General features: G+C 53.7%; 1 protein-coding gene across 2 annotated transcripts in view; it reads right to left on the minus strand.

Moving 5' to 3' along the window:
- The window catches only part of LOC137625387 (zinc finger protein OZF-like), a 197,507-nt gene extending 170,738 nt beyond the window's left edge, over window positions 1–26,769 (minus strand). For both annotated transcript variants that reach the window (XM_068356254.1, XM_068356253.1), the window contains exon 1: window positions 26,603–26,769. The gene's annotated coding sequence lies outside the window, so the exon portion shown is untranslated. The remainder of the gene's footprint in view (window positions 1–26,602) is intronic.
- Between the last annotated feature and the right edge of the window lie 350 nt (window positions 26,770–27,119).

Below are 27,119 nucleotides of genomic sequence, written 5' to 3' on the forward strand. Positions count from 1 at the left end.
AAATTCCATCAATAATGCTGTCTCTGACCCGCCACCAAGGGTGTCAATCAGCTATTATTATATAACCACCGGGTAAGTTTAAATGTTTAAAAATCACAAATTTTAAGTAATATGACAAATTCGGAGATAATTTGTATTTTTCCTAACCATACAAACCTTAGCTATTTACATTGGGTTTACCTTTTGGCATAGCTGAAATGACGAGCCAATAGTTTTTAACGAGGGTTAATTACCCCCGCCCTAGTTAGCGGGGGTAGGGGAAGGGATAGCTTGCTACCCCCCCCCCCCCCCCCCAACACACACCGGTGATTTGCTTCACTTCACTTAGAGGTAGGACTTGACTTGGGGGCCAGGGTTGGCGGGCAAATATGTGTAAATAGCTAAGGTTTGTATGGTTAGGAAAAATACAAATTATCTCCGAATTTGTCATTTGTTCCGTAACCAAAACACAAACCACGCTATTTACATTGGGTGACTTACCCCTTAGGAAGGGTGGAAAGTCCCCAGCCTTACTGACTTCAACTTTGCCTGGGGACTCCATCCCTCAGTGAGTAGCACTTGAGAGAAGGAGCCCCTGCACCTCACAAGTTCCTTGCTTTGCTAGGAACGAGTGGCCTACATAAGTTGTGTGTGGAGGAAAGTGTGACTCGTCCTATGAAGTTGACCTTGAGACCTTTAGATAGGAATCTAGGATAGGACGTTCCCAATACCACCTCGTCAGGGTATGGGGGACGCAACAGTATTAAGCTTAATACTAGGAGCACAAGGAAGCATGGGTTACCTGCAGAGGTCGAGGTCAGCTATGCGAGGACCAGGATGCTGCTTCCCCAAGAGAGGGGAGAATGAAATGTTATTTTCCTTAGTAAAATAAATTTTTGAATATACTTACCCGATGATCATATATTAATTTATGATCATCGGGTAAGTTTGATATTGAAAAATGTTATTTTCCCTAGTAAAATAAATTTTTGAATATACTTACCCGATGATCATAAATTAATATATGATCATCGGGTAAGTTTGATATTGAAAAGAAAGAAGTAAGGGTCAGACATACTCTTTCATTCACGCAGACTAAAAACGGGTAACAACGCACTCAACCTACTGCTACTTGTCCATAAAGGAGCCTGAGGTTAGACCAGCTGTTGTGCAGCCACCACAGGGCCGATAGAGAACGTATCGAGGCTCCTGTGAGTCACGTCCTACAGGTAGTGGGCTGTGAAGGTCGTCTGACGCTTCCAGACCCAAGCTTGAAGCACCTGCGTCACAGAGAAGTTTCTCTTGAAGGCCAGGGACGTAGCAACACCCCTGACATCGTGTGCCCTAGGGCGACGTGACGGAGGAGGGTCAGGATTCAAGGCGTGGTGGATAACCTTTCGAATCCAAGCTGAGATGGTGTTCCTGGTGACCCTCCTCTTCGTCCTGCCTGTGCTCACAAACAATGCTCGCACTTGAGGACGGACTGCAGCCGTTCTCTTCAAGTAGTACCTCAGACACCTCACTGGACATAGTAGCAGCTGGTCTGGGTCGCTTGTTACAGAGCGGAGACTCGCGATCCTGAAAGAGTCAAACCGAGGATCCAGCACTCCAGGATTCTGAGTCTTGGCCACAAACTCAGGGACGAACCTGAACGTTACCTCCCCCCATCTCCTTGAATGGGCGATGTCGTACGAGAGGCCATGAAGTTCACTAACCCGCTTGGCTGAAGCCAAAGCGAGCAGGAAAGCCGTCTTCCAAGACAGGTGGCGATTGGAGGCCTGGCGTAATGGTTCGAAGAGAGGTCTCTTAAGAGCCCTGAGGACAACTACGTTCCAAGGAGGAGGTCTCACTTCCAACTGGGGGCAGGTAAGCTCATAGCTACGTATGAGTAGAGAGAGTTCTAGTGAGGAAGAAATGTCCACGCTTTTCAGCCTGAAGGCCAAGCTTAAGGCTGAGCGATAGCCTTTCACTGCCGAGACAGAAAGGAGCATTTCCTCCCGCAGATATAAGAGGAAGTCCGCTATTGCTGGAATAGTGGCATCGAGTGGAGAGATACCCCTCCCACGACACCAACCACAAAAGACTCACCACTTCGCCTGGTAGACTCCCTCAGAGGACCTTTCGCAGGTGCCGAGACATTCTCTCCGCAACCTGTTGCAAAAAGCCTCTCTCCATGAGGAGACGCTGGATAGTCTCCAGGCGTGAAGCCGAAGCGAGGCCACGGCCTTGTGAGGGATGTTGGAGTGGGGTTGTCTGAGAAGCTTGTGTCGTGGAGGAAGTTCCCTCAGGAGCTCCGTCAGGAGCTGCAGAAGGTCCGGGAACCATTCCGCGTGATGCCATAGCGGAGCTACCAGAGTCATCGAACAGTTGACCGATAGTCTGGTCCTGTTGAACACCCTTCTCATCAGACAGAACGGTGGTAAGGCGTACACGTCAATGTTGTCCCATCGTTGCTGGAAAGCATCATGCCAGAGAGCCTTGGGGTCCGGGGCTGGGGAGCAGTATAGGGGCAGCTTGAAATTCAACGCTGTCGCGAACAGGTCCACGGTCGGGGAACCCCACAAAGTCAGGACTTTGTTGGCTATCTGAGGATCCAAAGACCACTCGGTACTCACTATCTGCGAGGCCCTGCTCAGACTGTCGGCGAGCACATTCCTCTTGCCAGGAATGAAACGAGCTGATAGTGTTATCGAGTGGACTTCGGTCCACCTCAGAATCTCTACTGCAAGATGGGGTAGCTGCTGCGAAAAAGTGCCTCCCTGCTTGTTGATATAAGCCACTACCGTGGTGTTGTCGCTCATCACCACGGAATGACCCGCCAGGGTCCGTTGGAACTGTTGAAGAGCCAGAAAGAGGGCCTTCAATTCTAGCAGGTTGATGTGCAGGCACTTTTCTGATTCTGACCAAAGGCCTGAGGTCCTCTGGTTCAGAACGTGCACCCCCCACCCTTCTTTTGACGCTTCCGAAAACAGTGTCAATTCCGGGGGGAGGACGAGAAGACTCACTCCCTTTTGCAGGTTCATGTCGACCAGCCACCACCGCAAATCCGTCCGTTCCAAAGATCCTATCGGGAGCTGAACGTCCGGGGAATCGGATCCTTGATTCCACCGGGACTTGAGCCACCACTGCAGGGATCTCATCCTGAGGCGGCTGTTTGGAACCAGACGAGCCAGGGAGGACAGGTGACTTAAGAGACGCAACCACGATTGGGCGGGAAGCTCTTCTCGCCTGAGGAAGGGTTTCGCCACCCTCCTCAGCCTTGCTATCTTGTCGTCTGATGGAAAGGCTTTGTGGAGATTTGTGTCTATCAGCATGCCTAGATAAACCAGTTGCTGGGACGGCTGCAGAGAGGACTTCTCGAGGTTTACCACAATCCCCAGATCCTGGCAAAGACCTAGAAGCCTGTCTCGGTGCCGAAGAAGGGTCGACTCCGAGTCTGCTAGGAACAGCCAGTCGTCCAGATAGCAAAGGAGACGAATGCCGTTCCTGTGCGCCCAAGATGAAATCAGGGTGAACACTCTGGTGAGCACCTGAGGAGCTGTGGAGAGACCGAAACACAGCACCTTGAACTGATAGATCTTGTCATCTAGGCAGAATCTCAAGTACTTCCTGGAAGACGGATGGATTGGGATCTGGAAGTACGCATCCTTTAGATCCAATGTGCACATGAAGTCTAGAGGTCTCACCGCAAGTCTGACCGTGTCCGCTGTCTCCATGCTGAACCGAGTTTGCTTGACAAACCCGTTCAGAGCCGAGAGGTCGATGACAGGTCTCCAGCCTCCAGACGCCTTCTTTACAAGAAAGAGTCGACTGAAGAAGCCTGGGGAGCCGTCGACGACCTCCTGGAGAGCACCCTTCTTGAGCATGGTCTCGACTTCTGCCCGAAGGGCCAGCCCCTTTGCCAATCCCGTGACATAGGAGGTCAATGACACTGGATTTGCTGTCAGGGGAGGTTGAGATGTTATGAACGGGACGCGATAGCCTTGGCCGATCACTGAAACCGTCCAAGCATCGGCCCCGTGTGGCTGCCACCTGTGCACGCAACGTTGAAGGCATCCCCCCACAGGTGGACACGCGGGGGGACTGCCACTCCTAAGGTTTGCGGCCACGGCCGCTCCCTCTAGGAGTCTTGCCTCCCCTGGAGGACTTACCGCCCTTCTTGACCTTGGCTGGAAAGGGCTGGGGCTTAGACACCACTTTCTTAGCTGCCGGTGCCTGCTTCGGTGCCTTACGAGGCTGCTGCTGCTGTTGCTGCGGAGCTGGAGGCTTATAGGGCCGAGCTATAAGGGCCCTATGGAGGAGGGAGTCCGTGCTAGATTTCCTCGACCTCTCAGCCGTACGCTCCATATCCTGTGGCTCCAACAGATTCTCCCCAAGGAGGGAAGCATGTCTGAGCCTACAGACATCCACGGCGGGGACCTTCGGGTGGAACCTCTCGGTCACCGCAACACGCCGCTTCAACACCGAGTTGGCCCACATGGTGGTAACCTGGTGCGCCAGGAACTCGATGGAGCGGGTGCCCGAGAGTAAGAAGGTCTCCAGTGCCTTCCTATTGGTCTCCTTAGACAAGTCCTTGGAGTGCAATAGGATGCCCATAGTTCCTAGCCATATATCCAGCCACGAAGTGGTCTGCATGGCGCACTTCGCGACCTTCTCATGGCTCAGGATCTCCGACGCCGAGAACATCACCTGCCGGGCGGAGAGCTTCTCGAGGGGAACTCCCTTAGCCAGCTCTTCTACGGAGTGATGGAGAGGAAGAGCGAGACTAGACTCACCCAAGATCTCAAAATACCTCCTCTGCTGGAGACGAGGAGGTGGGATGAGTTTGTTCCCGGCAGAGGAACGATTGGAGGAGGCAAGAATTGGGAGCTGGGCATTGGCCCTGGCTCTGGCACTCTTCCGTCCCCTAGACCAGGGCAGAGCCGCACTGGTCTTAGGGGCCTTCTGAACATCAAACATTTGGTCCAGGACCGTGTCCTTGCCTTCTCTGGGGGCGATCACGGGATCCATGAACCCATTGAGTTGCCTCATCAGGCTCAGGACCTGCCAGAAGGCATATTCAGATTCCTGCTGGTCTCCTCCTTGCGGGCTGGCAGCTAAGTCTCCCGTCCCCGGAATCTCTTCCTGGGGCGAAGCGTGGACGTTCCCCTAGTGAGCAGCGGGTTCCTGGCGAATCCTTGAAGACGCTTTCGGGATGGTCTTGGAGTCCTTGGGTTCCCTCCTGGGAGGGATACAGGATCCCAACAAAGAGGTTCGGAGAGTCCCTTCCGCGCGAGACGATTCTCCTCCATGAAGAGAAGGCTCCCCCCTTGGTGCCAAGGGGGAGACTATCGCCTCACTGGACTCACCCGAGGACGGAAAAGCCTCGTCCACGGGAGAAGGAGAAAACGCCTGCGAAGGGGATGGGGCCTTCCCGACAGACCTCTCAGGAACCAACTTCTCCCTGGGGGAAGTCACCACGAAGTCCACTCCTCTCTTTCTCTTCAGCGGAGGTGAGGCAGTCGTTGGTTTGTTCCCCTGATCGGAGAGGACCAAACCAAGTCTGTCGCTCCACGGACACAGAGTCCGAAATCCCCGCTGGAGGGAAAGGGATCGGGCGATCCTTCGGAGTGGACACCACTGAACCTGCCTGAAAAGGAAAGGGGGAAGAAATACCCACTGACCTCTCTGAAGTGTCGTCCCTGTCCTGCACAATGGTCCTGCGCTTTGGTGGAGGCGATCCCGAGCGCGGTCTGGTGACACGCGTTCCTGCTGCTGTCACTGGCTGTGAAATTCGGCGCGAACGGTCGCGCAGGCGAGCGGTCGCGGGGGCGCGCGGGCGAGCGGTCGCGGGGGCGCGCGGTCGCGGGGGCGCGCGGTCGCGGGGGCGCGCGGTCGCGGGGGCGCGCGGGCGAGCGGTCGCGGGGGCGCGCGGGCGAGCGGTCGCGGGGGCGCGCGGTCGCGCAGGCGAGCGGTCGCGCAGGCGAGCGGTCGCGCAGGCGAGCGGTCGCGCAGGTGAGTGGGCGCGAGGGCGTACAGGCGAACGAGCGCGTGGGCGAGCCGGTGAACGAATGCGTTGGCGCGTCGGCGAGGGAACGCGTTGCCGCGCGGGGCGAGCGAGAACGCTCCGAAGATCGCTGGCGACGTTGGTCAGGAGACCTGTAGCGCGTGGGAGAGCGATTGCGAGCAGGCGATCGGTGGTGCGCTGGTGAACGCTGGCGCGCAGGCGAGCGATGGCGCGTTGGCGCATGGTGACGCGTTGGCGAGCGACAGCGCGTAGGTAGCGCAGGCGAATGACCGCACGAGGGCGAGCTAACAGAGGGAGAGCCATGTCCTTCCAGATCCTCTGGGCGACGGCGCGTTGGAGAATGCATGCGCGCAGGCGATAGGTCACGCGGGCGGTCTGGAGATCGCCGATGTTCAGGTGATCGCTGATGCGTAGGAGAACGCTGACGAGCAGGCGATTGTTGAATCGTCTGTGATCGCTGGCGAGCAAGAGGACGACGCGTGGAATCCTGTGAAGGAACAGTTGGCGCGGGGCGCAAAGGCGAACGTTCACGAACAGGAACAGGAACAGGAAGCGCATGGGCGCGTGGGCGAACGTGTGTTTTAGAAACACGCGCTGGAGAACGCGAGCGATGTTGTGCAGGAACAAGCTGAGGATCGCGAGGGCGCTCAGGAGAATGATGGCGTGCAGGGCGCACAACAGGAACTGCCGGATGTTCAGAGACCACAAAGGGAGCGCTGGCGAGCAGAAGGGCGATGGTCCTCTGAAGAGCGCTGACCAACAGGAGAGCGCTGACGAACAGGAGAGCGCTGACGAACAGGAGAGCGCTGACGGTCAGAAGAGCGCTGACGGTCAGAAGAGCGCTGACAGTCAGAAGAGCGCTGACGAGCAGGAGAGCGCCTGTGCGCTAACACTGCAGAAGGGCGAGCAGGGGAACGCTGGCACGCTGGGCGCTCTTCAGGAACAACAGGTTGAAGGATGTCCTCAGGAGAGCGCTGGCAAGAAGAGGGGCCAACATCAGGAGAGCGCTGGCGAACAGGAGATTCCTGACGAACAGGAGAGTGCCGACGAGCAGGAGAGCGCCTGTGCGCTAACACTGCACGCGTAAGGGAAGAATCCCTTTGCCCCGAAGGGACTGTTGCCTGTCGGGTGACGAGGTCAAGTTGCTGAACATCTGCCCCAGAAGTTGAAGGTCTGGAAGGCGTAGGAGACCGATCCCCAGAGAGGTCTAATGAAGCTGGAGCTGCAGGCTGTTTACGGCGAGGAGAGTCCCCTTCGGAGGAAGAAGGAGAAGATCCAAAAAGGCGCCTCTTAGCACCCTTATAAGGAGACGGGAGGCCCTTGCGACGCAGCAGATGGTGAGCCTTACGGCGAAGGCGGCCACGAGGAAGATCATCAGGACCATCAGTCCTCCGAAGGGGAGACTCAGTTAAAGCACTCCCCTTAGAGGGAAGCTGGACAGGAGAAGAGCCCGTAGTACTCCCTTCCCTCTTCGAAGAATGTCCGGAAGGGGGAGGAGAGCCGTCAGCACCAACATCCACAACTGCACCTGCAGAGGATTGCCCCGCCCCGTCAGAAGCCTCTGCCACCACGACGTCGACGATAGACAGAGGATCTACCTCTGCTATCACCGGCGACTGCTTAACGGCGGCCCCCAACTGGACAAGGTCAATCAGGGCAACCCTGGAGGGCAAGCCCTTAAGCCCCAGGGAAGCCCAAATCTGAAAAAGATCATCGTTAGACAAAGATTCATCAATAACCTCCCCCGGGGGAGGAGGAGGAACCGCCCCGCTATGGGAGGCGACGCCCTCTCCCCCAACCCAAGGTCGGGAAACAGAACTAGGGCCTGCGCTCCCACTCGGCCGACTCTCCTTAGGAGCCGAACGAGGGGGAGCTTCGGAGGAGGTTTGGGCAGCGAAAGAAGAGTCCCTAGAACCTTCCTCCTTCAAGGCAACCCCGGAAGGAGAATGGTCTCTATTGGACTTCTTACACCGGCGGCCAAACCTCTCCCACTGGGAGGCAGACCACTCCCTGCACTCACTACACTTATTTTCCTGATCACACCGGCGGCCTCGACACTGCGGGCAAAGGGTGTGAGGATCAGTGTCCACGGCCGACATAAAAGTACCACAAGGGCGGCCGGCAATTCCAGGCCACGTACGCATAGTAATCATAAAGGTGGTCAACTTCTAACACAAACACACAAACTGAAAGAGAAAGCAGAAAAAGATTAAAGGCTGTCAACGAGGACGATGGACAGACACGTCTGTTCATCGCCGGAGCCAAAAGTGAAGTGAAGCAAATCACCGGTGTATGGGGGGGAGGGGTAGCAAGCTATCCCTTCCCCTACCCCCGCTAACTAGCGCGGGGGTAATTAACCCTCGTTAAAAACTATTGGCTCGTCATTTCAGCTACGCTAAAAGGTAAACCCAATGTAAATACTGTAGCGTGGTTTGTATTTCGGTTACGGAACAATTGTATTTTTCCCAACAGTTCTTACCTCGAACTACTTTCTTAGGAGTACCTGGGATTCTCCTCCCAACCAACCAGAATTTTATGTAGTTTCCCCTATCTCCGTTTTCTATAGTGGGTCCCTCTGTGGAGGATGGATACTCGCCCTGAGCCGACCCGGGTCAGCGTGCAAGAGCATGGAGCTAGGTCCTGGTCACCAGTAAGCTTTTGATAATTATGGTATCGAACTCCTGTAAGACACTCGGGGAAGGATGGGCGGGCAATAACCCGAAAGTAGTTCGAGGTAAGTACTGTTAGGACAAATAAAAATGACTTAAAATTTGTGATTTGTTCCAACATGGAGTACTTACCTCGAACTACTTTCTTAGGAGACTTAAACCTTAGGAGGTGGGGGTGGACTTACAGACCGAGAGACCTGCTGGATATTAAACGATTGAACCTAGATAGAAGGCTAGGTTCTGCTGACAATCAAACGGGATAGGAGACTCGGGGAGAACTTCGCAAAAAATCTTTCTAGTGTCTAAGTAACTCACCTCTGTAAAAAGGCTCCGGACGTGGGCGGCTCCAATGAACGATTCTCACATAGGAGGAGGCAAGGTAAAAAGGGAATAGAGGGGAAGCAGGAATAAGGGGGGATAGTAAGGAAGGAACTTGTGTCGCTTGGAATTACTTCCCACGGGCTTCCCCGGGGCTTCAACCTTAAACCTGTTGGAGCGCGGAAATGACTGGGCCGATGGAGAAGGAGTCCAGAGACTTCCTTGTACAGTCCTTCAGGTAGTGCGCCATAAACGTGGACTGCCTGGACCAAGTACCCGCCTTCAGAATCTAGCCCACCGCCATGTTCTTATCGAAGACTAATGACATGCTCAGACCCCTAATATCATGGGGGCGCGGTCTGCCCGGCACAGAGGATCCGTCACTGTCATAGACTCTCTTTATGACTTGACGCAATCAGAAGGAGATAGTGTTCCTGGACACTGTCTTCTTCACCGGGCCCGAGGAGACAAACAGGCTCTTAATCCCAGGGCGAAGTCTGGCTGTCCTTTCCAGGTAGTTCCTAACAGCCCTGACTGGGCATAGCAATAAATCCCCTGGATTGTCTCAACGCGGAATCGCTGGAACCGAAAAGCCCTCAAACCTGGGATCCCAGGAAGCAGGGTTCTGCGTTTTGGCTACGAAGTTAGGCAAGAACTTGAAACTCAAATCTTTCCACCCTTTCGAGTGCGAAACCTCGTACGACAACCCGTGGAGCTCACTAACTCGTTTAGCGGAGGCCAGGGCGAGGAGGAAGACTGTCTTGAGGGTAAGGTCTTTGTCATGTATGTTCCTGAGGAGTTCGAAGGGTGGTCTAGAAAGGGCCTTAAGGACTCTGGCAACGTCCCACTGCGGAACTCTAGAGGAACGTGGAGAACACGATTATTCTAAGCTCTTAATGAGCATCGAGATCTGCCGGGAAGCTCCTAGATCGAGTCCCTTGAGGAGAAAGACCTGACCCAATGCGGCTCGGACACCCTTGATGGCCAGGATAGATACTACTAGATCGTCTCTCAGGTGAACTAGGAAGTCCGTTATCTTATGAATGGAGGCATCCAGCGGCCTGAGGTTCTGGGAGACGCACCATTTCGTGAATGCGGCCCATTTAGCCTGATAAACCAAGACTGAAGATTTTCTCAGATATCCCGACATCCTCGCGGCGGTCTTAGACGAGTATCCCTCCTTCGTCAGGAGATGCTCGATAACCTCCACGCGTGTAGGCAGAGGGACCGAGGGTTTTCGTGAAACTTCTCGAAGTGTGGCTGACGGAGGAGGTCTTCTCTGTCCGGAAGCAGCCAGGGTGGAAGGACCGCCAGTTCCTTTAGGTCCAAGAACCACTCTCTCTCCGGCCACCAGGGCACTACCAAAGTCATCCGCAGGTTCCTTGCACGTCTGACTCTGTTGAGGACTTGTCTGAGGGTCCCGAAGGGAAGGAAGGCGTAAACATCGAGACCGTCCCAAGTGTGCTGGAAGGCGTCCTTGAATGCTGCTGCTGGGTCTGGCACTGGAGAACAGAACACGGGGAGCTGGGCGTTGAGCTTTGTGGCGAAGAGGTCCATCACCAGCGACCCCCACCTCAGGATGATTGTCTGGGCCACTTCCGGGTGTAAGGACCACTCCAACCTTACTACTTGACCCACCCTGCTGAGGCTGTTGGCTGGGACGTTCCTTTTCCCTGGAATGAACCTGGCCGTTAGCTCGATGTGTTCCCTTTCGGCCCATTCCAGGATCTTTGCCGTGAGGTCGCATAACTCCCTCGACTTTAGCCCTCCTTGCTTTTTCACGTAGGCTACCACAGTGGCGTTGTCACACATGAGCGCCACCGTGTTCCCTCGGAGAAGGTGGACGAACTCTACACACACTCTCTGAACCGCCAACAGTTCTAGGACGTTTTTATGAAGGTTCTTTTCCTCGGAGGACCACTTTCCCTTCACTGATTCGTCGAGGAGATGGGCTCCCCACCCCTCTTTCGATGCGTCCGTGAAGAGCAACATCTCTGGAGGGGCGGTCGCGAACGGCATCCCTTTGAGGGTGTTCGCCCTGTCGGACCACCACTTCAGGGTTTCCTTCCTCTTCGGGGACACTGTGACTATCTTGTGCGGGGACTCCCCCGGGGACCAGAGTTCTTTCAGGTTCCACTGAACAGGCCTTAGCTTGAGTCTCCCCCGAGGGACTAGCTTTTGTAACGATACCAGGTGGCCCACCAGCCTCTGCCAGTCCTTGGCTCTCCTTGGGAAGTCCGATAGGAAGGGGAGGATTATTCGGTCCAGGTTTTCGAGCCTCTCTGAGGAGGGAAAGGCTCTCCCAAAGTCCAGGAACATCCCCAGGTATGTCATCCTGGTGGAGGGGATCAACTGCGACTTTTCTATTTTGATGGTGATCCCCAAGTCCTTGCAGAACTTCCTCTGAGGCTGAAAGCAACAACCAGTCATCTAGGTACCGGATCAGGCAGATCCCCTATTCGTGGGCCCAGACTGACACTGTTGTGAAGACTCTCGCGAAGACCTGCGGAGCTGTCGACAGCCCGAAGCATAGGGTTCTGAACTGCAACGACTGGGAACCCCCCTTCACCCTTAGGAACTTCCTGCTGGAGGGGTGGACAGGGATCTGAAAATATGCGTCATTGAGGTCCAGCGACATCATGAAGTCCCCTTCCCTCAAGGCTGCCATCACCGACTTCGGGGTGTCCATCTTGAAATCGGTCTTGCATATGAACTTGTTGAGGGCCGAGAGGTCTATGACCGGCCTCCATCCCCCTGTCGCCTTCTCCACCAGGAAGAGCCTGCTGTAGAACCCCGGGGAGGAGTCCTTGACTAGTTCTAATGCCCCTTTGCTGAGCATGGGTGACACTTCTTCTTGCAATGCTGCCAACCACTCTGCACGTTGGTCGGGGATTAGAGGGGGCGGGTCCGCCAGGAAGGGAACTCTGTACCCGTCCCTCAGGAATGCCACGGACCACAGGTCTGCTCCGTTGTCCCGCCATGCTTGCCAAGAACGCTTGAGGCATCCCCCTACCTGAGGCTTCGTCAGGAGTAGGGGGCCTCCCTTCCTACCTTCTCCTGGAGGCACGGCTAGAGCGGCCTCTCCTGGAGTTGGAGTAATTTGGCCTAAATGAGGCCTGCGGAGTCGTGCTTCCCCTACGGGAGGGGCTGCAAGGCTTGACGCCAGGAAGACGAAGGGGAGACTCGTCTGGGTTGTGCTGCCGAGGGGTGGGGACCGTCCGGCGCAGCCCTTCTGTGAGTCGAACGTCTTGCTGCAGGGGGCCTGGAATCTCCTGTCTCCTTGATCTTCCTTACCCTTTCCATAATTTCCTCCACTGCCTTCAGGGGGAAGACGGAGTCACCCCACACTGGGGAGTTCCTCAGGCACTTCGCTTCCCTCTCGGGTAGCCTACAGATTAACTTATTGAGCACGGTGTCTCTCTTCCGTAAGACCCAGTTGGCCGTCTGCATGAGGGACTGGAAGGTGAGGAATTTCATTGCCTTCCCACCTGAGCGGATTAGTTCTTGAAGTAGGGTTTGGTTCTCAGGCACTGTTAGGTCATGGGAAAATTGAAAACCTACTAAGGTGCAAGCCCACCAGTCCAGCCATGACGTGACGTTCACTATGTCTTGGGCCGTGTCTTCCATCATCGCGGCCTCTGCTGGGGAAAAGCATACTGGGGCGGAGGAGGCCCTGTCTTCCGCACTGCCGTGGTTAAGGGTGGCTATTGCCGCTTCGACTGCGCGGGGTCCCGAGTGCCGCCCGTCCGGGACGTAAAACCGCTTCTGGGTCCTTAACCCCGGCAGCAGCTTGAAGGACCCCTGGGCCCTGAGAGTGTTTGCTTGAACCGCGACATACCTGTCCACGTTGTCCATCCCCAACTTAACGTCTTGGGCCAACGGAAGAGTTAGGGACGGCTTCTGTTAAACGGGGTTGTCGACTAACCTGCCCAGACCCGAGAGCCAGGCCTGCTCTGTCGAGGGTTTTGGGTCGTCCAGTCTGTGGTGCCGCCTGATCAGAGCCAGCACTTTCCTATAGGTGGAGACTTCATCTGCCGAGCACTCTCCACCGTCCATCAGTCCTTCCACCACTTGATCCTCCACGTCGGGTGCATCGTCGATCACGGATGGAGCTACGTGGGAGGCTAGGTCCTCTCTCTCTCACCGATCCAATGGCGCGGGAACTTCCAACACGGGTGGCTCCGCCGAGACAGAGGTAGCTGTCATGGGTCTACCTCCTCCCGAGGAGCTCGGTGGGGCCAGGGGCCTATGGTGATCTGCCGGCTGGCCAGGGCACTTGGACAGAGCTGCTGTGGAACCGGAAATAGGGGCAATGTTACCGGCCCGAAGGAGCGGCTCTCTCCGCTGGGCGGATGGAGCCGGTACCTTCGCGGGTTTTGACATGGCGAAGTCGACATGTGTCGGCGGCTTCGGACAACGGGCGGACCAAGCAGACGCTACAAGTGGTAAGGGCGAAGGCGCGGCTCTAGCGGGCCACACGGATGAGCCTGGAGCGGCGGCTACCCTGAATAGCTCGCTATGGGGAATCGTCACACGAACCCACTTGTCCCTGGATGATCGCCCTTTCTTGCTCCTCTTTCTGGAGGTCTTTGAGCGTTTCCTGGACGGGGCTGAGCGGGAGCGAGACCTCCTCCTACGGGACCTCTTCCACTTCTTTCTCGCCTCACGGGGATCGGAGTCTTCCGAAGAGGTCGAGTCTGACGAGGCTGATGAAGAGGTAGAAGAAGAGGCGGAAGAAGAGCTCGTCGAGTCCGCCGAGTCCTTCAATGATGATGTAGGGTCCTCGTGATGCTTCACCAGCGTGAACGGCTGCATAAAGTCAGGCGGGAGCGTCGACGACGGCGCCGGGGGAGTCCGTAGCGCCTTCCTGGACGCTAACCAGCCATCGAACTCTTCCTCTTGGCGCATCGGCGACCTGAATGGAGTCCTAGGCGCCGTCGAAACAATGGAGTCCTAGGCGCCGTCGAAACAATGGAGTCCTAGGCGCCGTCGAAACAATGGAGTCGGTGTCCGACAAACCTGTCGGCGGTCTCTCCTTGTCTACTTCTCCCCCGGGTGCTGAAGTACCTGAAATACACTGCCATGATGCCGGGGCACGAGCCGGTCCAGTCTTCCCCAACACCGGGTCTTCGGTAGAGACGGGTCCTGCAGACACCAGAACCTTGTCTCCCAAGCACACTCCCGCCTCCCCACCAGGCACCCCCCACACGCCTGCGAAGCAACAACATCCCCCACATCAGGAACATCGGACTAATGGGGAGCGGCAATGGGCCGCTTCCCCGCAACGGACTTACCTCGTCCCCTACTCTGGGTAGGAGAAGGTGATGGGGAACCTCTCTCCGATGGAGCGGTGGGTGAAGCCAAGGGCGAAGCGGCGCCCACCTTCTTAGGAGATCTCTTAGACGCCTTCTTTTTCTTCGTCGCAAACAAGGCCCACTGGATCTCTGGTCAGGACGCACATTCCAGACACGTGGCGGACGGGGAACACATGCTACCCCTGCACGAAGAGCACAGGGTATGCGGGTCAACCTCCAGCTTAGACAGGAACACACCACACGATTTACCGGCCTTAGGCCCGGGGCAACGGTTTGGGGATCCATACAACACAAGAACACTGGGAAAGGAGGTGGATGAAAGGATACAAGGGAATCGGTAAACACGCGGAAACCTCGTAGGGACACAAAGGGTCGCACGGGATGTGAGAGAGCGGCGAGATGTGAACTACGCCGCGACCAGAAGCTTACTGGTGACCGAGACCTAGCTCCATGCTCTCGCATGCTGACCCGGTCGCCTCAGGGCGAGTATCCATCCACCACAGAGGGACCCACTATAGAAAACGGAGATACGGGAAACTACACAAAATTCTGGTCGGTTGGGAGGAGAATCCCTGATACTCCTAAGAAAGTAGTTCGAGATAAGTACTCCGTGTTGGAACAAATGATATTTTCATAATAAAATGACAAATTTGTAGATAATTTGTATTTTTCCTAACTATACAAACCTTAGCTATTTACATGGGGTAATTACTTCGTCGTAGCTGAATGACAAGCCATAAAAGTTTTAACGAGGGTTTATTACCCCGCCGCTAGTCAGCGGGGGGGGTAGGGGCGGGTAGCTAGCTACCCCCCCCCCCTCACACACACCAGTGGATGCTTCACTTTACTCAGAAAGTAGTTCGAGGTAAGTACTCTGTGTTGGAACAAATGATATTTTCATAATAAAATGACAAATACGTAGATAATTTGTATTTTTCCTAACTATGCAAACCTTAGCTATTAACATGGGGTAATTACTACTTCGTAGCTGAATGACGAGGCATAAAAGTTTTAACGAGGGTTTACTACCCCGCCGCTAGTTAGCGGGGGGTAGGGAGGGGTAACTAGCTAGCCCCCCCCCCCCCCCCCCCCCCACTCATTCACACACCGGTGAATGCTTCACTTTGCTTAGAGGTAGGACTTATCTTGGGGGACAGGGCTGGCGGGCACATATGTGTAAATAGCTAAGGTTTGTATAGTTAGGAAAAATACAAATTATCTACGAATTTGTCATTTGTTCCGTAACTGAAATACAAACCACGCTATTTACATGGGGTGACTTAACCCTTAGGAAGGGCGGTAAGTCCCCTGCCATACTGGCTTTGGCTTGCCCGGGGACCCCAAATTCGAGTGTGTAGGTACTCGAGAAGTAAGGGGTCCCTGCTCCTTGCTGGCAGCTGTGAAACTGCTGCGGCCTACGTAAGCTGTGTGTGAAGGTGAGAAGTGACTCGTCCTAGGAAGTTGACCTGGAGTTCTTCAGATGGAAATCTAGGCTAGGACTCTCCCAATAACACCTCGTCAGGATATGGGAACATGACAGTATTACATATTAATACTAAGAACACAAGGGAACATGGTTTACCTGCAGAGGTTCGAGGTCAGCTGTGCAGAGAACCCAAGATGCTGCTTTCTCCAAGGGAGGAGAGGATGAAGAAAAGAATAAGGACCAGGCAGATCTTTTCATTCACGCAGACTAAAACCGGGTAACAATGCCCTCAACCTTCTGCTACTTGTCCAATAAGGAGCCTGAGGTTAGACCAGCTGTTGTGCAGCCACCACAGGGCCGATAGAGAACGTATCGAGCCTCCTGTGTGTCACGTCTTAAAGGTAGTGGGCCGTGAAGGTGGTCTGACACTTCCACACCCCAGCTTGAAGGACCTGCGTCACTGAAAAGTTCTTCTTGAAGGCCAGGGACGTAGCTACGCCCCTGACGTCATGCGCTCTAGGGCGACGTGATGGAGGAGGGTCAGGATTCAAGGCCAGATGTATCACCTTGCGAATCCAGGCCAAGATGGTAATCCTGGTGACCCTTCTCTTCGTCTCCCCGGTGCTCACGAACAAGGCTCGCACCTGGGGACGAACTGCAGCTGTTCTTTTAAGATACAACCTCAGACTCCTAACTGGGCACAGTAGGAGATAATCTGGGTCATCTGTTACAGAACGGAGACTCGAGACCCGGAAGGAGTCGAACCTTGGGTCCGGCACTCCCGGGTTCTGAGTCTTGGCAACAAACTCAGGGACGAAGCTGAACGTTACCTCTCCCCATCCCCTTGAATGGGCGACGTCGTACGAGAGACCATGAAGCTCACTGACTCGCTTGGCCGAGGCCAAAGCTAGCAGGAAAACCGTCTTCCAGGTAAGGTGGCGATCAGAAGCCTGGCGTAATGGTTCATAGGGAGGTCTCTTCAAAGACCTGAGGACTCGAACCATGTTCCATGGAGGTCTCACTTCCGACTGAGGGCAGGTAAGTTCATAACTCCGTATGAGAAGGGAAAGTTCCAACGAGGAAGAAATGTCCATTCCTTTAAGCCTGAAGGCAAGACCTAAGGCTGAGCGATAGCCTTTCACTGCCGAGACTGAAAGGCACATTTCCTCCCGCAGATAAACGAGGAACTCCGCTATTGCTGGCATAGTGGCATCGAGGGGAGAGATACCCCTTCCACGACACCAACCACAGAAAACTCACCACTTCGCTTGGTAGACTCCTGCGGATGACTTGCGCAGGTGGCCAGACATCCTGTTCGCAACTTGTTACGAAAATCCTCTCTCTGTGAGGAGATGCTGTATAGTCTCCAGGCATGAAACCGAAGCGAAGCCACGGCTTTGTGGTAGATATTGGAGTGTGGTTGTTTGAGTAGCTCGTGACGTGGAGGGAGCTCCCTCGGAACCTCCGTGCGGAGTTGCAGAAGGTCTGGGAACCATTCTGCGTGATGCCATAGCGGAGCTATCAGGGTCATCAAGAGATTGACCGATACTCTGGTCTTTTTGAGTACCCTCCTCATCAGACAGAACGGGGGAAAGGCGTACACATCGACGTTGTCCCACCGTTGTTGGAAGGCATCCTGCCAGATAGCCTTGGGGTCCGGGACCGGGGAGCAGTACATCGGGAGCTTGTAATTCAGCGCTGTAGCGAACAGGTCCACCGTCGGGGAACCCCACAAAGTCAGGACTTTGATGGCTATCTGAGGATCCAAAGACCACTCGGTACTCACAATCAGCGTCGCTCTGCTCAGACTGTCGGCGAGCACATTCCTTTTGCCTGGAATGAAGCGAGCCGCTAGTGAGATCGAGTGGACTTCGGACCATCTCAGGATCTCTATTGCAAGATGGGATAGCTGTTCTGAAAAGGTACCTCCCTGCATGTTGATATAAGCCACCACCGAGGTGTTGTCGCTCATCACCACCACAGAGTGGCCCGCCAGGACTTTGTGGAACTTCTGAAGTGCCAGGTACACGGCCTTCATTTCTAGCAGGTTTATGTGAAGGTACTTTTCTGATTCTGACCACAGGCCTGAGGTCCTGTGGTTCAGAACGTGGGCCCCCCACCCTTTCTTTGATGCGTCCGAGAACAGTATCAAATCCGGGGGGGGGACGAGAAGATCCACTCCCTTTCGTAGGTTCTCGTCCGCCACCCACCACTGAAGGTCTGTCCGTTCCGCAGGACCCATAGGGATCAAAGTGTCCGGCGAGTCGTGGCCTTGACTCCACCGGGACTTGAGTCGCCACTGGAGGGATCTCATTCTGAGGCGACCGTTGGGAACGAGACGAGTCAGGGAGGAGAGGTGGCCAAGGAGACGAAGCCACGATTGGGCTGGGAGTTCTTCTCGATTGAGGAAAGGTCTCGCGACCTTCCTCAGCCTTGCTATCCTGTCGTCTGATGGGAAGGCTTTGTGGAGATTGGTGTCTATGACCATGCCTAGATATACCAGTTTCTGAGAGGGCTGCAGGGAAGACATCTCGAGATTTACCATGATCCCTAGATTCTGGCAAACTTCAAGGAGCTTGTCTCGGTGGCAAAGAAGGGTTGCCTCCGAGTCCGCTAGGATCAGCCAGTCGTCCAGATAACGAAGGAGACGGATGCCGATCCTGTGAGCCCACGAAGAGATGAGGGTGAATACTCCGGTGAACACCTGAGGGGCTGTGGAGAGACCGAAGCACAGCACCTTGAACTGGTAGATCTTGTTGTCTAGGCAGAATCTTAGGTACTTCCTTGAAGACGGATGGATTGGGATCTGGAAGTACGCGTCCTTCAGGTCCAGTGTACACATGAAGTCTTGTGGTCTCACCGCAAGTCTGACCGTGTCTGCCGTCTCCATGCTGAACGGAGTCTGCTTGACAAACCCGTTCAGGGTTGAGAGGTCGATGACTGGTCTCCAGCCTCCAGACGCCTTTCTCTCAAGAAAGAGTCGAATGTAGAAGCCTGGGGACCCGTCTACGACCTCCTGGAGAGCGTCCTTCTTCAACATGGCCTTGACTTCAGCCCGAAGGGCTTGCCCTTTTGCCGATCCCATGGCAAAAGAGCTCAACGACACTGGATTCACTGTCAGGGGAGGTAGAGAGGCTGTGAACGGACGCGATAACCTAGAGTGATCACAGAGATCGTCCAGGCACCTGCCCCGAGTTGCTGCTACCTTGTCGCGCAACTTTGTAGGCATCCCCCCACTGGTGGACATGCAGGGGGATTGCCAACCCTAACGTTTACGGCCTCGGCTGTTACCTCTAGGGTTCTTGCCTCCCCTGGAGGACTTCTTGCTCCTTCTGCTCTTGGCAGGAAAGGGCTTAGACACCTTCGACTTCGCTGCAGTAGTCTTCTTCGTGTCCTTAGCTGGACGGGGCTGTTGGGCCACTGGAGGTTTGTAGGGCCTCGATGTCAGGGCCCTATGGATGAGGGAATCCTGGTTGGACTTCCTCCACCTCTCAGCGGTGAGCTCCACGTCCTTAGGCTCAAACAAACTTTTACCGAACACGGAAGAGTGTCTGAGCCTGCTAACCTCCGAACTGGGAACCTTCTGGTGGAACCTCTCGGCCACAGCGTCCCGACGTTTGAGAATCGTATTGGCCCACAAGCTCGAGACTTGGTGGGCCAGAAACTCAATGGTCCGTGTGCCCGAGAGTAAGAAAGTCTCCATCGCCTTCCTGGTGCTTTCTTTGGAGAGGTCCTCGGACCGCACCAGGATGCCCAGAGACCCCAGCCAGATGTCGAGCCACGAAGTTGCCTGCATGGCACACTTGGTGACCTTCTCCTGGCTCAAGATCTCAGTGGCTGAGAAGGACACGTGCCGGTTGGAGTCTCTCAAGAGGGACGTCCCCTGTGAGTTCTTCCACAGAGTGGTGTAACGGAAGACTCAGACAAGACTCCTCAAGGATCTCGAAGTACCTCCTCTGATGGACTCAAGGAGGCGGGAGGAGCTTGTTACCGGCACTCGATCTGCTGGAGGAGGCAAGCTCAGAGAGCTGGCCCTCGACCTTGTCCCTGGCACTCTTCATCCCCTGAGACCAGGGCAAAGCTGCACTGGTCCTAGAGGGTTTTTGGGTGCCATAGACGCGGTCCAGGACCGTGTCCTTACCTTCACGAGGGAGAATCTCAGAGTCTGGGATCCCGTTGAGGTTCCTCATGAGGGTCAGGACTTGCCAGAAAGCGTGTTCTGACTCCTGGTGCTCTCCTCCTGAAGGACTGGCAGCGAAGTCTCCCGTCCCCAGTGGCTCTTCCTGGGGGGACACGTGGACATCCTCGGCGGCTCTAGATGGTTCCTGCCTGATCCTTGCTGACGATTTGGGAATCGTCTTAAGAGTCCTTAGGCTTCCTCCTGGGCGGGATACAGGACTCGAGCAACGAAGGGGGCAGGCTCTTTTCCACCCCTGGACGAGAAGACTTCTCAGGGAGAGGCGGCACTTCCCCCATTGGTGCGATGGGGGAATGGTCCGGCTCATCCGACTCTCCTGAGGATGGGTAATCCTCATCCACAGGGGAGGGAGAGAAAGTCTGGGGGGGAGAAGGAGCCTTGCGCAAGGACCTGCGAGGAGACAATATAGGCCTTAGAGGAGTTTCCACGGGAGAGACTCCTCTCTTCCTCTTCAGGGGGGAGGAAGCTGCCGCTGTTTTGTGACCCCCGTCAGAGAGGGCGGGCTTAATCGCCTGCACAAGAGCTCTGACTAGGGTGCCGAACCAGGGCTGCTGGCTGACAGTCGCGCTGTCAGACACTCCCTCTGGAGGGAAGGGGATCGTACGATCCCTAGGAGGAGTCGACAAATGCGGGTTCGCCTGTGGGGCTGAAAGGAAAGAGTCCCTAGACCTGTCCGAGAACCGCCCCTCCTCCGGCGAGCGCGCTGGTCTGCGCTTGCGGGGAGGGGAACAAGACGAAGACCTGTCCGCCTGGCGGCGCTCGCGCTGGGGGTCGCGTGACGGGCCCTGGTCAGGGTCGCGCGCGAAAGGCTCCCGCGACACAGGAATCTCGCCCTCGCGCGGGTGTGCCCGCATATCAGCGTGGGCGAGGGCGGGCGCGATGGCAAGGACACAGGAGCGAGGGAGCGATGGAGAGGGCAAGTGGGCGCGCAGCAGATGGAGCGGGCGCGCGTAGAAGATGGCGAGGGCGTGTGGCGCGCAGGAGCCGGAACGGGAGGCAGCCGGACGCGAGGGTGCGCAGCATCCTGATGCGGCCCCGGAGGGGGCGAGATAACGGGGGCGCCTGAGCGCGTGTCCGGGAGAACCGGGCGAGGGCGCGTGAGCGCTGGTGCAGGATCGCATGAGGCAGGGATGGCGCGTTGGCGCGGAGGTTGGCGCTGGTCCGACAGGACCGGCATGCTCGCCTGTGGGCGCGCTAGGCGCGCCGGCGATCGTGGGCGCGCATCAGGATGTGGCCGCACTGGGGTAAGCTGCTGCGGCGGCCGCGCAGGGTGCGTGGTTGGATGAGGGCGCACAGGTGTGAGCTGGAGGGTTGCGTTAGGCGCCTCGATGACAGGAACGGGGTGCGTGACAGGAACAGGGCGCGCAACCGGAGCGTCGCGCGCAGTTGGAGAGCATGCCGGATCGCGCGGTCTGGAAGGAGAGCCCAGGGGCGGCTGTGAGCGCCCGTGCGCTAGCTTGGGAGCCTCCTGGGGGACGCGCTGAGATGTTATAGCGCGTTGGCGCGTTGGCAAGCGCGTGAGCGCTGGATCTGGAACCGCGCGTGGGCGCGTGTCGCGCGTCTCTGGAGACGGGCGCAGCGAGTCCAGAGGAACCTGTGGGCGCCTGTGCGCCAGCGAAGGAACCTCTTGGACTGCGCGCGACGAGGCAGGAACCGGGAAACGCTGGGGCGCCGGTGGGCGCGTGAGCGCAGGAGGCCGGTGGGGCGCGTGTGCGCAGATGAGCGCTGGCGCGCTGTAACAGGAACTGCTGGAGGGCGCCGGGGCGCAGAAGGGCGTGGGCGCGTAGCAGGAACGATGGCGCGCATGCGCATGGGTGAGCGCCGTGGTGCTAAGTCAGGAACAGCGGCAACCGCAGGCACAGCGACAACGGCAGCAGGAGGACGCACAGGAAGAACCTGGCGCTTGAGGGCAAGAGGCGCGGTTTTGTGCTCAAGACCGTTAAGCCCCGAAGGGACCGGAGACTGCGCAGCGGCAGGATCAGGTGGCGCGTCACGCACATCAGGAACATTAGAGGTTGACAGCAACTCAGCAGGTCTGGGAGACTGGTCACTGTGTCCCGAAGACAATCCCTGGAGAGGTCTAGGGTGGTAGCTGGCAGGATTGGTGAACGGCGAGTCGTCTCCTCTGCAGAGGATTGTGGCGACGACGAGCCGAAGAGGCGCCTCCTAACTCCCTTGTGAGGGGAAGGAAGGCCTCTACGGCGAAGGGGAGGACGAGCCTTCCGCCTTGTACGCCCACGAGGGGCCGTGGGATCAGCAAGCTGACCATCAAGGGGCCTTCAAAGAGGAGTCTCTGTAAGTGAACTCCCCCGAGGGGGAGAATCACCGGCAGGAGAGACCGTGGGACTTAGATCGTCCATCGAAGGTTGTTCGGAGGGGGAATCTAAGCCGTCAGCTACCTCAGCCACAGGAACGGGAGTTTGACTCCGTCACAACGTCAACCACAGACAAAGGATCTATCCCTGCTGTAGTTGGCGATTGTTTGACGGCTGCACCAAGTTTGATCATGTCAAACAGGGCTTCCTTGGAGGGCGAACCCTGCAGCCCCAAGGAAGCCCAAAGCTGAAACAAATCATTATTAGACATCAAATCCTCCTCTGGGGGAGGAGAGGCAGCCGCCTTGCTATGGGAGGCAACTACCTCTCCTGCACCCCGGGATCGGTCAACAGCAAAGCGGTCTACGCTACCACTCGCCGGCCTCTCGGAAGAGACTGCTCGAGGGGGAGCTTCGGAGGAGGAAAGGGCAACGGAAGAAGAAGTCCTGGAATTTTCTCTCTTCAGAGAAGCCTCTGAAGGAGAAAGATCCGTTTTGGCCTTCTTCTCCCGGCGCCGGGCAAACCTCTCCCACTGGGAGGTAGACCACTCCCTACATTCAATACATACATTATCACTATCACACCGCTGGCCCCTACAGTGAGGACATAAGGTGTGGGGATCGGTGTCGACCGCCGACATAAAGGTCCCACAAGGGGGCCCGGGAAGTCCAGGGCAAGTACGCATTGGTAGTAGAGGCCAACTTCAAGCACACTGAAAAGAGAAAGCAAAAACAGATTACAGTAATATGGCAGTCAAAACGAGGGAGAGCGCAGACAGGTCTGATCTCTTCCCGAGCCAAAAGTAAAGTGAAGCATTCACCGCTGTGTGTGTGTGGGGAGGGGGAGCTAGTTACCCCTCCCTAACCCCCGCTAACTAGCGGCGGGGTAGTAAACCCTCGTTAAAACTTTTATGGCTCGTCATTCAGCTAAGCCGAAGTAATCACCCCATGTAAATAGAGTGGTTTGTATTTCAGTTACGGAACAAATAAATTTTTGAACATACTTAGCCGCTGGTTACATAACTTAAAATCCCACCCTCCTCCCCTCTAGAGACCTATGGGCATGGAAAATCTGATACTAGGAGGGATAGTTCGACCTAGCTCCGTGGTGGCGCTAGTGTATACCTGGCATATCTATGCGATTGCTGCAAGTTTTGAATTTCTGCCGTGGACAGAAGCATAAGCTATTATCATATAACCAGCGGGTGAGTATGTTCAAAAATTTATTTTATTATGAAAATATCATATTTAACACTTTCGAAATTTGTAATAGGCCACAGAACCTAACAAACCCACCTAACCTAACCTAGTAGTCCCAAGTTTACATCCCCTAGCCAGATTTGTAAAAGGCCACAGAACCTAACAAACCTACCTAACCTAACCTAGTAGTTCCCAGGTCACAACCCATATCTGGGGGTAAGCCATTGGATCCCCTTCCCAGGTCACAACCCCTAGCCAGATTTGCAAAAGACCACAGAACCTAACAAATCAACCTAACCTAACCTAGTAGTTCCCAGGTCACAGCCCCTAGCCAGGGTCCCAGGGCACATCTCCTAGCCAGATTTGTAAAAGGCCACAGAACCTAACAAACCCACCTAACTTAAGCTAGTAGTTCTCAGGTCACAACCCTTATTCAGGGGCAAGCCCCCGGACCCCCTTCCCAGGTCACAACCCCTAGCCAGATTTGTAAAAGGCCACAGACCCTAACAAACACATCTAACCTAACCTAAAGGTTATTAGTTCTCAAGTCACCACCCTTAGCAGGGGGGCACGCCCCCAGACCCGCTTCCCAGGTCAAAGCCCCTAGCCAGATTTATGAAAGGTCACAGAACCTAACACACCCACCTAACCTAACCTAGTAATTCCCAGGTCACAACCCCTAGCTGGGGGCAAGCACCCAGACCCCATTCCCAGATCACAAATTAAAATGAAATAAAAAATAAATCCCTACATTATGATAAAAGGGATGGGCCGCACTTTAAATTATATCTTAACCACACTAATAATAAAAATGTTACTCGGGATTAATTTTATGTGAAATTTCTAAGACACTTGCGGTTCTGGCACCTCCAATTATACACAGTCGTCCTCAAAGCATCAAGCTGATCAATATAAGAAATAAATTCAACAACATCGCTCACAGAAAACTAACAGGCCATGCGTCTCCATAACAGAGGTTAGTACTGAAAAGTACTAACAGGTCAACAAGCGCACGGAAAAGAAAGGTTAGTTCGGGTGGGCTGACTGACACTGGCTTAATCCTCCTAAACACCTTAACTATATGTTGCCTACCCTAACCTTTGGTTGTATATATGACAAATATGTGTTCTGCATAGTTCAAGGATATGTCCCAACAAGGGAGTAAGAATGTTGATTGATGGGATTAGCGAAAACATAAGCCCGAACATCAATAAATTTTTAAGCTTGCGCCACCATCTGATAGGCGATCGGGGCGCCGCCCGACGGGTGTTATTTTACTCAGGCAGGAAGCAATGCTTGGGGGAAATTTTACAATTGAGTAAATTGGTCGTGGCTTTAGCAACCGATGCATTATAATGACCTTTACCTTACCTATCATTTCAAGATAATTATTGCAGCGGTATTAAATGCAACTGTACAGGACGTGTCTCAACCAAATACAAACTTAACACAGAGGTAAGAATGTATATGGATGGGATAGCATTAATAGTAAAAACAAACGCTTCATAACCTACCAAGACGGTTTCATTGTAATGTATTACAGGGCAATGTAACCTAGGATACCAACTACCAGGAGCTACCTTAAACATAAATCATATTATGTAAAATGATAAAATAACGGTTTCATTATAGTGAATTACATGGCAATGTAACCTAGGAAAAAAACTACTGTTTCTAATAGAAAAAAATACGCTCTCTTCGAAAATGACACTCGTTCCCGTCGCAAATTAATAGTTTCAGAAATATATATGCATCTATATCCTCCAATAATGGGGGACCCCCAGTGGGAACTCGGGGTTTTGGGTGGGGAAAACATACTGGGGAATCGATATATAAACGTAAAACAAGCCTTTTCTTCTCTATACATTACCTTCTTGAAATTATAATAACCGGAGGAAAATACAAAACAGTATATCTGGATAAACTTTGGAGGCGCCGTTACAAAGATTGTGTCATGAAAAAATACAGTAACCAGTGCTGCCAACATCCGATGTAGATCAAATGTTATTTTGTGACCTGTCATACTACTAGGCTAGGTTAGGTGGGTTTGTTAGGTTCTGTGCTCTTTTTGTACTTTTAACATATCGAGTAAAACTTATTTGGAGAAATTATTTAATATATGGAAATGTCTATCATTACTATCTTTAGTAATGTCAACGTGCCGTTGGTAACTCTGTGTACCATACGTCAACGTTGGTAACACTGTGTATTATTGGTAACGTTGCTAATGTTATCGTTCGTTCGTAAGAGAAGTGACACCGTGCATCTCAAAGTTATCCGAATTGGTTGATCTGTTTGTTTCCAATTGAAATGAACATCAAATTCACTTAATTCACGTTATTTACTATAGGAAAATAATTATATTTCGTTTTACCAGTATGTTTTCCCCACCCAAAACCCCGAGTTCCCACTGGGGGTCCCCCATTATCGTAGGATATAGATGTATATATATTTCTGAAACTATTCATTTGCGACGGAAACGAGTGTCATTTTTGAAGAGATCGTAATTTTTTCTATAAGAAACAGTAGTTTTTTTCTTAGGCTACATTGCCATGTAATTCACTACAAAAATACCAAAATAACTTCATATTATGGTATATCAGCTTATAATAAAGAACACATTCCCCATAAAGAAAAACGATTTGACAAGTAATAAGAAAGATATCGCCTGTCCCAACAAACTATATTCTACCTGGGAGACCTTATCAGCTCAAAAGGTCTTTTGAGGTCTAAGTGTCAGAGAGTGGTCAAGTTGGCCAAACATAAGGTCTGCATTAAGAGATCGTGGAGCATTTGTATATCAGCGGCCAGTTCCTCAGACAAACATAAAATATGGAATTATACTAGACTAAACTTTCCCCTAACCTCCTCCCCCCCCACCTTCTTACACTGCTGTAATCTTAGTCAGCTGACATCATACATACAGGTGGCCGCTTTCATACATACAACCTGAGATCGTACCTTGAATATGACATTACTGTATAATAAGGTACAATAAATAGCACTATATGCAATAGGACCAATATATCTGTATCTCCCAAGCATACACTCGTCTATCATCGGGACTCGAATGTAATTCTGAACATAAGCTCTTTTCGTCTGGGATAAAACCGGGACATTATAACTTACTTCATCGCAATACATATTTATTCTGATTACGAAAATACCTTAAATACCTTTCAATATATATTCAATTATATTCGAAATTAATTTCCCATAATTTGATGACTCTGCGAACTCCACAACTGACAAGACTTGCAACAAATAGGTTTGTTTACATTCAGAATCAGCTGATTCTTAGCATGGATATCAATTCCATAGATGACGCATGAACCGAGTCGGGTGTGAGTAGATGACAGCCATCTTGGACCGGGAACTTATCAAGGCCGCCCGTTAGGAATTCAGCTCCTAGCATTATTTATTGTTAGTTTGCTGCAGTTTTGTGTTAGCTTTGGCTGTACTTACAAACGTAAAGTGTAGACAAGACAGCTAGTGATATATTGACCAGTCAACACATAAAAACTGACTAACACAAACTATATATATATATATATATATATATGTGTGTGTGTGTGTGTGTGTGTGTGTGTGTACAGGGCCGTTTCTAGTTCATTAGGTGCCCCAGGCAAGAACTCGTTATGGTGCCCCCCTTCCCTCCAGGCTGGAAATAATAACATAAACAATTTCGAACAC

The sequence above is a fragment of the Palaemon carinicauda genome, chromosome 32, assembly GCF_036898095.1.
Source record: "Palaemon carinicauda isolate YSFRI2023 chromosome 32, ASM3689809v2, whole genome shotgun sequence".
NCBI classification, from domain to species: Eukaryota; Metazoa; Arthropoda; class Malacostraca; order Decapoda; family Palaemonidae; genus Palaemon; species Palaemon carinicauda.